The following is a 12,142-nucleotide window of genomic DNA, read 5'->3' on the forward strand; positions in this document are numbered from 1 at the left end:
GGGTTGATGTGGCGGCACTAATCCACGGTGATCCATCCTTTCCCAGCTCACCAGGCTCCCTGCCTTGTGTGTACCCATATCCTCATGATACAGCCATCACATCTGTGTTCCAGGCAGTAGAAAGGAGGAGGAGACAAGGGGCAGCTGGTGTGCCTGAACTTGTTCACAGGGAGGAGTAGAGAAGCTGCCAGAGAAAACTTCCATTCACATCTCATCTCAGAATGTAGTCACATGACTACGCCAAACAGCAAGGAAGGCTTTGAAACCTAGTTTCAACTTCCAAAACCATTTGCCCAGGGGAAAAAAAAAGGTTTCCCTGTTGGTAATTTATTTCAATTACTATGAAATAGAGGGAGAGCAAATATAGGGGGACAGACTACAGTGTTTTGCCACATTTTGCAGGTAAAGTGTTCATCTCAGTTGGGTAATGTATTTCTTCTTTTCAGTTTCCCTACACTTTCTTTTTTTGACTTTCTTCTTGGACCTGCTTCTAATGTAACTGGCTTGATCCTTGAGGGCTTTGGCTGTGGAAAAGGGAACTAGATAGGGGTGCGCTCCATGCAGTTAACCCAGTGCAATGAGGTTTCCTCTCGGTATCACACTATTATTACTGAATCGTTGTGCTCACCTCTTGTGTCATCTTCCTGTGAATGTCAACTTTAGATTTTTTAACTTATAATAAATGATCAAATTTAACTATTCAGTAAATCATCTTTCCAGACTGATTCCTAAATGCTGTTGTCTGTTTACAGGGCAGCCATTTCCACATCTTTGTTATCACTTCCAATGCTCTCCGGACTGTCTGAAGCACAGATGTCTCTTCTCTGATAAATGTCAGAACTGAGTGAGTAAACTTGGCCTCAGTGGATAAAGAGAGAGACACTTTGGGTAATCAAAATTTATCAATGGTTTGGCCAATTTATGGATTATCAAAAGGAATTATCCTCTGTGGCCAAAGAGATCAGAGTATATAATATCATTTAAAATGAGGGACTATGGATAATAATAGGTATTGTACATTTGAAAGTTGCTAAGAGAGTCACGCTTAAAAATTCTTATCACAAGGAAAAAAATTGTAACTATATGTGGTGATGGATCACAGCTAAACTTACTGTGGTGATCATTTTGCAGTATACACATCTATCAAATCATTATGCTGTACACTTGCAACTAATATAAAGTTATATGTCAATTACATCTCAATTAAAAATAAAATAGAATGTGGGAATATAACTACAGAAAAAGTTGGTAGTGAAATATCATAAATGTTGAAAGGAAAGCTTGCTTCAATTAAAGTAGGCTACCAAGTTAAAGAAGAAAAAAATAGTCTATTTAAACTATTTCAATGTATGAAAGATATTTTAGAAACAGAATTATCTCCAAAATTTATTCATCCAAATGTTTCTATTTTATGGATGAGGTTACTGAGACAAAAGGAAGGAGGCTGCAAACACTCATGAAATTAATCATAAACCTCTTGGGAAAATAACTTCTATTTTTGCCATTATTGAATAATGGTCATCTGTAAACAAAAGATTTTTATCAGATTCTCACAAAGAGATACAAATGATTAAAAATACTGTGAATTATTTATTAATTTAAAACCTATATTAATGTAAATTTTGGAGCAAATCCCCAAACTCCTAAAAATGAAGGGAAAGGATTATCCATAAAAAAGACATAGTTCAGAGGGTGAAATGGATATTTAAATATAATATTTTCCTTTTATGCATGCCAAAGAGTGGTCAATATTTAAGTATGGTTATCTAACTACTGATATTTAAAAGCAAAAAAGAAAAAAACTCTAAAAACAAATCTTTTTTTTTTTTTCATTATTTATTTCCTACACTCTCAACTCTTCATGGTTTGGTGGGCAAGATATAAAATTTGGGGGTTAAATCTAATGAGGAAACTCACTAGTTTCGCCATCAGGGCTGAAGCCAGGGCATCTATTAGCTACAAATTACAGGTTGTATTTAGTCTCATTTATTTCTCCATTAGTTTCTTTTCAATCTGTTCCTCCAAAAGAGGGTTTGGAAAATAGTTCATCTGCTTCTATTGGTTATGGGGCATTTTCTTTCTTGCTTTGATTGGATAATAAAGAAAACAATCGCCATGATCAACTTAAACAAGATCACAGATAATCTAACCATGAAGCTAAAATAATTGCTGACCTTTCATGATTTCTGCATCTTCCACAAAATGACCTTCAGCTTGAAAAGTTCACTGAGAAAGTCAATAACAATTCCTGTCATTGCTTTGTATCCCTGATCAGTGTGTTCAGGAAACAGCTGACGTGACTCAGGCCAGTGCACGAAAGATATTGGTATTCCTGGTTATTTCAAAGGGCACCTCTGTCACTTTTGCTGCTGTAGACATCTATCATTTTTTGCTTTTAAGATTCCTAAATTAAAATTGAAGACTTTATGAAAAGTTATTATTATTATAAGGTGATATAAGATATAATATTTCTTCTGTATAGCACAAGGAACTATATTCAATATCTTGTAGTAATCTATAATGAAAAAGAATATGAAAACAAATGTATGTATGCATACATATGACTGAAACACTATGCTGTACACCAGAAATTGACACATTATAAACTGACTATACTTCAATTAAAAAAGAAAATAGAAAACAAAACAAAAGAAACAAAATATTAAAAAGAAAAAGATATAATAGTCTTTAAAATGTATTATCACATTCTTAACAAATATTACTGGGATGGAAAAATAAGGAAAGAAACAGTAACAAAAAATATGAACAGAAGGGATTTTGTAGGAGCTGTAGTTGGTTTTTTCATTCTTCTCTCTCTCTCCCCACCCCTCTTTCTTTTTCCTCCTTCCCTTCTTCCTTCCTTCCTGGTTACAGAATGATTTTGTAATGGCAGGAAATGCTCTGGCAACATCTCAAATGCTTGAAAAGATTAACATGAGGAACAGGCTGGCAGCTTGCTGGATTCATTTGAAAAAACAAATACTAAGCAAAAAGCAAATAATATGGGATAAACAACCAAAAATGACCACTAGCTGGTTCTCAAAGTAAAATTTCTTATTTAATTGAAGACTGGTATTAATTGAACTAATTCTTTGACACAGAAGGGCAATTTTCATACTGTTAAAGTATGCACTCTCTGGAGGGATTGTAAAGAGCTTATGACCTTATTTGAACAGTTAAAATACTCAGTACATAATCAATAACATGTCCTTCCAGGAAAGAATTTCATTTAAATCCAGTTAAAGTAGACTTTAATATTCATAAGAGGATAGAATTTCTATCTGAATAAATCTATCATGCAGAGTGTTGTGGCAAGAATTAAATAAAGCCCAGGAGCTTAATATTTTACTGGAAATTTTTCTTGCAAAAAGTCAATATAAAAATAGAAATAATTTTATGTTTCAGTTCATAGAAATGAGCTTATAAAATTTTCAAACCATAAATGTTAAGGTACATTCACAGAAAAAGAGAAAATAAAAAGAATCATGAGGGTTTTTTTTTCTTCTTTGTTTGTTTAACTCTATACAAATACCTTTGGAAATCTGGATAACATAAGAATATATCTTGAAAAATAGAACTTACTAAAACTCAACCAAAACATTTTTAAAAACTGGGCAGATAGATTTCCAAAGAAGAAACAGAACAAAGTAGTCCAAAGATTGCTATCATTTCTTCAGATGTTTTCCCAGGGGAATTCTATAAAATCTTAAGAGACAATATAATTCCAGTGTTATTTAAATTGTTTCAGATTACAGAAAAAAAAAAAAAAAAGAAAGCCCCTAAGTGAATTTCATTAAGCAAGTAAAACATTTATACCAAAGGAATGACAAAGGTCACAAACAAGGAAATCTATAGAACAATCTCATTTATTAAGAAACTTCAAAATCCAAAATAAAATATTAGCAAATAAAACTCAGTAATTCCTGAGAGGAGATCAAGATCAAAATCAATAAAGAAACAGTGGTCTTAAATGACACATTAGATCAATTGGACTTAAAGATAACTACAAGACATTGCACCAGAAAACAGCAGAAGACACATTCATTTCAAAGGCACATAGAAGTTCTCCAGGATGGATAACATGCTGTGCCACAAAGTCTCAACAAATTTAAGAGGAAAAAAATTATATCAAGCATTTTTTTCCTGATGATGTGAAACTAGAAATAAATTATAGGAAGAAAAGCAGGAAAAGCAAAAACACGTGGAAACTAAGCATCTGGCTACTATAGAGCCAGTAAGTCAATGAAGAAATCAAACTGGAAATCAGAAAATACCTCAAGACAAATAAAAACAGAAACATAACCTTCCAAAATTTATGAGTTGCAGCAAAAGCAGTTTTAAGAGAGAAGTTTATAGCAATACAGGCTTACCTCAGAAAAACAACAATCTCAAATAAGTTTACCAGCTGAAGGAATTAGAAATACAGGAAAAAAGCCCAAAGTCAGCAGAAGGAAGGAAATAAAGATCAGGGAGGAAATAAATAAAATAAAGACCGAAAAAAAAAATAGAAAAATCAATAAAATAAAGAGCAGGTTTTTTTTTTTTTGTAAAGCTTAGCTTTTCTTAAGACATTTCTATGAGGACAGTTGATGTCAAATATTCTCCCTAATTGTAAATTAAAGAAACAGATGAATTACTTTCCAAAGTTATCCAGGAGTTAGATGACGCAGCCAATGCTAAGTTATTTCCTGGTCCTCTGTTTTGCCTGGAGAACAGATTTTAGTCCTTTATTTTTGTGTATTGCTTTGACACATACAATAAACAATTCTCACATGTTCTACATATCCCCACATGCATATTCATGATGTGTCCAGCTGGTGGTTCTCTATCGAATCTCCTTTCCTACCGCTCACAAAAGTCTGTCGGAGCAGGCTTGTGAGTGAGAGGTGGTGTAGGATCAAGGTTAAGAGTCAGACTTTTTAGCTACATAGGTCTGGGTTTCAGTCTAGGCTCTGACCTCTGTGACTATAAGAATCTGGGGCAAATTGTTTAACCTCTTCGAGACCCAATTTTCTTATCTGTCAAACGGGGACGATAAAACAGATCTTAGCGATTTAATGAGAACAGAATCAGCTGTGTATAAAGTTCTTAGCACTTTTGTCACATAATACATATTCAGTGAATGGTCGATTTTAAATTGTTTTGTTCTCATTTATTTAGATATTTCTCATTTGGGGATCTGAACTCTATTTTAGTGATAAATCCCTTCTAACACAGCCTCCTGATGGATCTTGACACAGAGGTGTGTAATGACACCACTTTCTAGACGACGCATCTTTAAAAGAGTTACTTAGCTGGAGACACTGAGTTCCTTTGGGCAGGCTTGTCTCCTCCAGATTCAGGTGAGCCCAGGAGAGAGGTGCAGAGCGCAGCAGGCATGTGGTGTGGCCCCTCTGCTACGGACCCGCCGAAGTCTTCAAAGTGGAAATGTGGAGTAGACTGAAGTCAGTGGTCCCTTTTCAATAAAGCTTTTGAAAATAACAATCTTTCTTATTAGGGCACCATTCTGGGGTTAATAAGTACCATACGAGCACCTAAGACATTCTTGCCTCTATTTTTATAATTATTGAAATATCACTGATTCTAGAATTAATGAGAGTAATACTCAAAAATGTTAAAAGTCAAATCTTTGGTTTCATTTAGAGCTGGATTCATGTCCCCAGTCCTTCACTTACTAAGTATAAATCCTGAAGTTGTTTGACTTCTCTGGATGTCTTTTCATAGTTGCACAGTGGAAATAATAATAAAACCTACCTCATAGGTAGTGGGTTTGAGGATCAAATGCGACCATAGATGTAAAATGTTTAGTACAGAACTTGTCACCCCTTAAGGACTCAAACAGTCATAACACTCATTTTTTTCTCATTTGACATCACTTCTTTGGTCTCCTATTTATTTCATTTTGAAATATTCCTATTTTTATATCTATGGTTATCCCTCTCCATACCACACTTGCATTTTCTGATCCCTTGTGGTCAAAGAAATTGTGTCTACAGCAAAGAAATCTCAACTGTGGGATGAAACAGACTTGGAAGGATGACAGAGGACCTAGTGTTTGGATTTCTTGGAGGAGTCTAAACTGGGACGTCGGTCAGGAATTGCTACCAATGCTGGGAGGAGATCTGACCAAAGGGGAAGGACTGTAGGGTTCATGAAAGGAGAGCAAAGAGGTTCTGGCTGCTTCTTAATTCAGAGTTCTCATTAACAGTCACCAGGAGCAGAGGAGCTGGCTGTATTCTGAGAGACTTCCAATTTGTGCAAGAGAAAGCTTTTCTGAGGAACTGGGGCTCAAGCCTCCCCACCGTGCCTGCAAATGTCAGCAGGTTGCTTGGTTCGTACGCCTCTAAGCCTGATTATAGTTTGGCATTTATAAACTGCCATCTGCCCACATGCTTTATCCCAACCTTTATAACAGTGTGATTTTAATAATGACACTGGGATGTTTTTAGATGAGATAAATGGTAAAAGTAAATTGCTCCTTTGAATTAAAGAACATATGCTATGAAGATTAACAATGCCAAGCAGTTTATAATGTACCTCGTTCCTAAGGGACAATCCCACAGACATTTTTACAGTCAACTGCAATGAATCCGAAGTACCACCAAGAATTGTCTCATTCCTCTCTTTTTCTACATCCATTGATGCTGTCCTCATTTTCAGTAGAACTGAGTGACTGCCTTTTGTTCAGCTTGCTCAACAAAGCAATTGCAGACCTAAACAGTTCCTGGAAGAATCCAGCCAGCTGCTAGAAAACTCAGTAATGTTGCAGGATATTGGACACAAAACCTGTGATTTCTGGAACTGTCAGGAAAACCGTCCAAAAATGTAACAGCAGATTGCGACCTAAACCACTACTCAGCACCCTGTCTTTTTTAACATTGTGTCTCTTGGCCTCTGATTTATTCCTCTTTGCTCTTTCTCTTGCATCCCTCCAAGTGCCTCAGAGAAACACACTTACCCACCCACACATGCACCTTAATACTTGCACATTGACTATATTTCTCTATCCCTGCTTCAGTCCTCCTCCTTTGCTTAAAAAAAAAAAAAGGAAGATAAGCTTTAGGCATCAGACCACTATGATAATTTTCTTTCTTGATATTTAACTTATTACTGTATAATTATGCATTAATTAATAGTTTAGGAAATTAACAACTTCATATAAAATAAGTTACTCTGTGGGGTTAGTAAAGATCATACAAGGCACAGGAAATACAATGAAGCTAAAGAAATCCTTGTTTCTTTATTTTTTTTAATGGAAGTATAGTCAGTTTACAATGTGTCAGTTTCTGGTGTACAGCATAATATTTCAGTCATACCTATACATACATACATTTGGTTTCATATTCTTTTTCATAATGCGTATATTCAATACAGTTCCCTAGCCTTAGAATGGTTGTCATTTTAATTCTCCCTAAGCTATAAATCCCTGTGAAAGTGGATATTATGTCTACTTTTTCCATCACTGCATTGTCAACACTTAGAATAGTGCCCACTCTCAGGCAAGGACTCAATAAATATTTAGAGAGTGAGTGATTCCATGGAGCACCTGCGATGCATCAAGCACTGAGTTAGGTCCCGAATAAGATGATGCCTCAACACTAAAGACTTCACAGTCTATGAAGAGCGATGAGTGGGGGAGGGTATAACTCAGTGGTAGAGCGCATGCCTAGCAAGCATGAGGTCCTGGGTTCAATCCCCAGTATCTTTATTAAAAAAAAAAAAAAAAAAAAGAGCTGTGGGAGCACAAATGAGGAGCCATGGAAAAGACGCAGGGAATAATGTGAAGAGAATCTGAAAGTCTGGTTATAATGTGGTTGTTAAAAAAAATTGTGCTCATGTGTAGTGGGCAGATTGTGAGAGGAGAGATGAAAAAGTCTTGGATACATTTCTTCTAGGTCTGTGAACTGAACTTGGAATGGTGATACTGGAGCATGAATGAAAACTATGATTGAAAAATTAACCATTGGACCGATAGATGCGCTTGGATAGCTTACAGGTAATGTTGAAGCACAAGGTATTTTCCCCTTTCAACATTCTTGCTAGGAAAATTAAGCAAAGAGAAGTTGCTGACTTTTGCATTCAATTAATGTGCTTGGCTGTAGAGGGCTTGTGAACTGGAGACACTAATGGAGTTAGCAATAACCAGATAAAGAATGGGTTTCGCCAGCTATCAGATGGGCTGTTACATGACCTTAACATTGGATTAGGCTTTGTTTTTCAGAGCAGCTGCTGATTTCTCACGAGGCAGAGTGTATCTCATGATGCTTTTCTGAGTGGAGCTCTTTGTAGAAAGTAATGACTTTCAGTAATTAAAATATCTGATGAATATCAAAACCATCAGGACAGTAACTTGCACAAACAAAACAGGGGAGCCTAAGAAGGGCCACATTTTCCCATGTCTAAGCCAGAGAGGGGAGTTTCAGATCTGTAAGAACTAAGCCCTTGGCTGCTTGAATAAGCTTGATATTGCCTAAGTTGCTAAATGAAGAAAGTCCTTTAAGGAGAAGAAAAAGGAAAGAGTGGTTTGCTAAGTAAAATATTTTTAATTTGCTTTTTTTTTTTTTTTCCGAAGTGGTCAATATTTCTGAAAAAAAATCCAAGGAAAAATGTCAGTAACTAGAAAATCAATGCTTGGGTGTTCTTGTATCTTTTTGCAGGATACGATATACAAGGCTGGCCTCGAGCTTCAGAATCTCTGAGGCATGGTTTATTAGTTAACAGTGGGGTGGGGCACACGCAAAGACTTTGGGCCTGAAAATAGACCCTCATCTTTATTTTTTTAATTTTAAAGTCAGTTACAATGTTTCAATTTCTGATATACAGTGTAATGTCCCAGTCATACATATGCAAATATTTATTTTCATATTCTTTTTCATTAAAGGTTATTACAAGATACTGAATATAGTTCCCTGTGCTATAAAGAAGAAATTTGGATTTTATCTGTTTTTATATATGGTAGTTAATATTTGCAAATCTTGAACTAGATCCTCATCTATAAAGATGAAGAGACTTGTTGAGGAAGAACTAAACATCCAAGCTGAGAGACAGAAGAGGATGTTAAGGCAGTAAGAACACCCAGATATCTGAGGAGTCTGTCCTCTTCGTCTTCTTGTCCCTATGATACTACAAAATTCTCAGTCCATATACAAGACAGTGAAAAATGATTTTCTGACTAAATGAGAATCAGGGGATCAAGGATCCTATGTGCAAGTACACTGCAATGATGGGAATGTTTAGGAATAGAGATGCTCAGAAGATCAGGATGTTGGAATTAGGGAAAATTCTGTTTGGAGACAATGGAAGACAAACCTAGGTAGGAGTTCAGGGTCAGGATCCAAATCTCAAGGGAACAGGACTAGACCTAAAGGTGCTGATATTGAAGGAAAGTTGCCAAAGCAAAATGCAGGCCTAACCAATAAGGCAAAAGCCAGTTTATCAGGCCTGTTTAACTAAATCGTGCATTCATTCAACAACTGGTTATTGAATGACAGGCACACTACTAAGTGCCAAGAACAAACAAAAAAAGACAAAGATTCCTATTCTCATGTAGCAGGAAAATAAGAAATAGAGGGCAAAAAGGTAAGGAAAATATATAAACATGATATATATATAAACATGATATATATTTATAAACATGATAATTTAAAGAAAAATGAAGCAAGAAGGGGAACAGTAAACTTTGGAAGAGGTTGTGATCTTAGATGGGGTGGTCAGGGAAGACATCACTACGGTGACAACTGGAGAAAGACAAAGAGGAGAAGACAGATGAAAACAAGTCACAAATACCCTGGAGGAGGAGCAGCCCAGAGGAAGGAAGCAGAGGGAACAGCAGGTGCAAAGGCCCTGAGGCTGGAGAGGAAAGCAGGGAGGCTTGTGTGGCTTGTGGGAGCCATCAGGTGGGTAAGTAGTAGGAGATGAGATCAGAGAGGCGAGGGGAGGGCCCGCATGCAGGCAGATCACACAGGACTTTGTGGAATTGGACTAGAGGTGCTGAAATCTTGCTTCTCCAAGATCAGAATTGTTCAAGATCAAGGCCAGGCTGAACCTACTGGGATCCATTGATTAAAAGCACTTCTGTCAGCCATAAGAAAAAATGAAATAATGCCATTTGCAGCAACATGGATGGACCTAGAGACCATCCAGGGAAGTCAGTCAGACAGAGAAAAACCAGTAAGATATCACTTACATGTGGAATCTAAAAAAAAAATGACACAAATGAACTTATTTACAGAACAGAAATAGACTCACAGACGTAGAAAACAAATGGTTACCAAAGAGGAAAGGGATTGGGGAGGGATAAATTAGGAGTTTGGGATTAACAGGTACACACTACTATATATAAAAATAAACAACACGGACCTCTTGTATAGCACAGGGAACTATATTCAATACCTTGTAATAACCTATTATGGAAAGGAATCTGAAATATATATATATATATATATAAAAAATATAACTGAACATATATATAAATATATATATATATAACTGAATCACTTTGCTGTACACTTGAAACTAATACAACATTGGAAATCAACTATACATCAATATTAATTAATTAATTAATTATCTTTAAAAAGCACTTCATTGAGGGGTGAAGAGGTTGAGGACCAGGTAGGTCCTGTCAGCTAATCCTCAGGGGAAAAAGTGCACAGGTAGCAAAATGTGTCATCAGCATCCTCCCCTTCACCTGGGGTCCCTCTCCAGCTACCCTCTGCTCCGTCCCCCAAGGAACACATGGTGTGTCCTCTTTCTGTAGAAAACTAAAGCATTTGCTTTGCTGGCTTTAAGCAAAGGTTATTTAAATCAAGAGGAGGGCAGACTAAGAAGTCCTCAGTGAAGGAATAGAAGGATGGGAGGAGAAGCATTGGAGCTGGCGGGTTTGGGCGTGGATCTGATTGTCTGTAGCTGCTTCACTAATGGGTGCCTCGCTGTGTCAGCACTAACTGATGTCTAAACAAAGCTCCCATTTTTAAAATGAATCCCTTGCTCTCTTTATGTGAGTATATTTATATGAACTGTGTTGAAGGAAAATTCCTCATGTGATTCAACCTTTAAAGAAGGATAGTAAAAATAAAGTGAAGTCTACATTTAAGTAAAACATTATTGATCTCCTATCTTCTAACTCTGGGCTTCCACTACCCAGCTTCTAAACCAGTTTCTGGGCAAGATCTAAGTGCTAAAAGGAACTTCCGGAACTAGATGCGCGATGAAGACATTTATAGACCCACCTCTATTTGCATAAAGTGACTGCCCTTGTTCATTTGTAATTATTTCAAAATCCTGAGCACCCCTTTTTTTCAGCCAGGATATAGTCCTGGTTCTTCACATACATGACAGGCAGCAAAGGAGTGGTATATAATGTACAAGGCGCTTTGTTTTTTTTTTTTCCCCTGGAAAATATTACCTCTTGAGTTGGGGAAAGGCTCAGAACTCTCTAGGAATTAAGTTATATCCTATTTCATATTCATCATAAGCCAAATCCAGGCTTCCCTGAGTCTCAGTTCGGTTGCTCAGCCACTGCTTAGCACAGCTAGTTTGTCAAACAGGGCATTGTGCAGTCTACACAGAAACAAAAAGCTTTTGGATGTGGGCAGTTCTCATGGGAGCTCATTGAATTTATTGTGATATTTCTCTTTATGTGGAAAAGAACCAGATTAGTATCTGATAATAGATCAGCACATTTATAAATGCTGAATGCTGAGCTGTGGGGCAACATGTGATTGGATACAGAATTTGTCATTATTTTTGCTTTATTGTGTCGGCCACGGAGACAGGGAGGACAGGGAGAGGTTTTGAGGCTCTGGTCTCATCTGTAAGGGCCTGGGGCAGCAGCACAACAGGTAGGGGTGGACCCGTCCTGGGGTAGACACAGCAGACCCACATGGAGAGGTTGGGCAGGCAGGTGTTGGCGCTCAGTGTGTACGTTCAGAGCAGAGGGTGGGGGATGCAGGAAGCATGTTCCTTTGTGGGTTAACCTGTTCTCGAGGTGACAGGTGTTCCTACCTCCCCAGCGGCAAGAAATCCACACGGTGGGGGAGGTATGGTGAAGATGACACCATGTTTGGGAAGGAAAGAGCTGCTCTGGGAATTGTACAGGAGGCAAGTGTCAAAGCTACTGATTCTGGGTGTTTAACTGAAT

The 12,142-nt window shown here is 37.1% G+C and overlaps 1 long non-coding RNA gene across 2 annotated transcripts in view; it reads left to right on the forward strand.

The window, feature by feature from the left end:
* The first annotated feature begins 229 nt into the window (after positions 1-229).
* Positions 230-12,142, forward strand: part of LOC123615867 (uncharacterized) — an 82,192-nt gene continuing 70,279 nt past the window's right edge. For both annotated transcript variants that reach the window (XR_012503153.1, XR_006723667.2), the window contains exons 1-3: positions 230-402; positions 753-844; positions 7,896-7,996. This is a non-coding gene — a long non-coding RNA (uncharacterized LOC123615867). The remainder of the gene's footprint in view (positions 403-752; positions 845-7,895; positions 7,997-12,142) is intronic.

The sequence above is a fragment of the Camelus bactrianus genome, chromosome 29 (genome assembly GCF_048773025.1).
Source record: "Camelus bactrianus isolate YW-2024 breed Bactrian camel chromosome 29, ASM4877302v1, whole genome shotgun sequence".
NCBI classification, from domain to species: domain Eukaryota; kingdom Metazoa; phylum Chordata; class Mammalia; order Artiodactyla; family Camelidae; genus Camelus; species Camelus bactrianus.